This window comes from Triticum urartu, chromosome 3, assembly GCF_003073215.2.
Source record: "Triticum urartu cultivar G1812 chromosome 3, Tu2.1, whole genome shotgun sequence".
Lineage (NCBI taxonomy): Eukaryota > Viridiplantae > Streptophyta > Magnoliopsida > Poales > Poaceae > Triticum > Triticum urartu.
Window position 1 is genome coordinate 264,080,961 of NC_053024.1, and position 1,787 is coordinate 264,082,747.

The following is a 1,787-nucleotide window of genomic DNA, read 5'->3' on the forward strand; positions in this document are numbered from 1 at the left end:
TGATTTTCCGTATATCTTCTCGGTAGTATAACCAGGTTGTCCCCTGACCTCTATGTTGAGTTCGTGATCAAGTTGGTTTCCTCTAAACCACCCCTTCTCCAAGAATCTGTGTTGGATATCCCTAAACTAGTTTGATAAGCTAAACAATAACTTGGAGAGTTGGAAGATGAATGCTTGTCCGACTTATTTCATCACTAAGGGATATCCTTGTGTGTGTGGGCGTTGAAGAAAGTTGATATCTTCCTCGATTGATCCTCGTGATTAGTTGTCGGTGTTATTATCTTATCCAATCATTGATTTGAGTGTGGGCTATCATCAAATCAAATCAGAACCAACGATATTCGTAATGTTGTCTACTCGTGGTTGACTCCTCGAGCATAAAACATTACATCTTTTGGTCTTACCAATACTATCACATTGTTCACATAATGGTGGAAGTCCAGTGATATGGAAATTCCGATGAGTTGCTGTTGAGCCCATCAACAGCATCTTGTCTCCCCCATGATTCGTGTTAAACATTCAGCTAGTGTTGGAAACTTTGTAAGCATTTCCTTCGTGTTCCGCTCATGAGGTATATGTTTGGTGAAAGAAGTGACTTTCTCCAAGTTCACGTGCATTAGGTGTAAGTTGCCGCCGTGAATTCAAGAAAGATCGTTTTTGCTTCCTATGGAATCATCCCAAGTCAGTCATGCATGTGCGAAGTATTCTGTGGTCTGTTAGACTGATCTTCATTCCATATGTATTCCGTAGCACACCGAGCCACTGATTGATCTGTTCAAGGATAAGAAGTTCATCGATAATTATACAAGGACTTCGATATCCTCAATGATGGTTCCCCACCTTGACTCGGTAGTGTTTTATCATAAGACTACTATGTGGTCGTGCTTGTCTGGGACAACGTGTTCACATGTGTTTAGCAGAACCGGCTCATGTTTTGGAGCTTGCTATCATAGTTCATACCTCGAGAATCTCGCAAGGCCATCTCCTCGAATTGTGTTGCAAACTTTCTTTTTAGACATGATGAGTCTGGAATATCCTGACACCCACCAGATCTGAATCTCAGGCAGATATGATTGTTGGAACATTCGCGACATTGCATTTTGTTCCTAGCTTGCATAGCCTTGTGCCAATTTCCCATGGGCTGCCCTTCTCAGCCATTGCTGCTCAGAATCATCTTCAAAAGTGGTCCTACCATGGGTCCCATCCATTTCTGATGATAAGCAAAAATCATTCCTTGCGTTCTCTTCAACAAGGTAGTCCACATCATCCATTCGAATCCGGATATGCCATTCCTTTGAACTCCGCCAAACGATCGATTGTGATTGCCTTAGGCTGATATAGAGAGTTTCAATGATCTTTGTATCAAAAGTAATTCTTTTTTCTACTCAAGGGAATAGTTCTATGAGTCACCTTCCCTAAGGTGCTCCATTATGGAATCATGGAAATTATCCCCTCGCTACTTTGGAACCATGCACCATCTTACTACTGCTTGGAATTATTGCCTACCAATTTGAACCCTTGACATCTATCTCTTCCCATCACCCCGATGTGTGTTTTGTGTCTCAGCTCAAGATGTGGTCTATGTCTCATTCCGCGAGTTGTTTGTCATTTGCTCGATCTTCAAGAAGATCGATTCTTCTAGAGTTTTTCCTTTCTTCTAGTTGTCATGTTGGATGTTGTTCTCAAAGCAAGACGTCGAGATCAAGGTGATGCAATGAATCAACACCCTCGAGAAAGACATCTGGATCATGAAGATTGTGTTAGCTTGTGTCCCTCTGTCTTCTTAC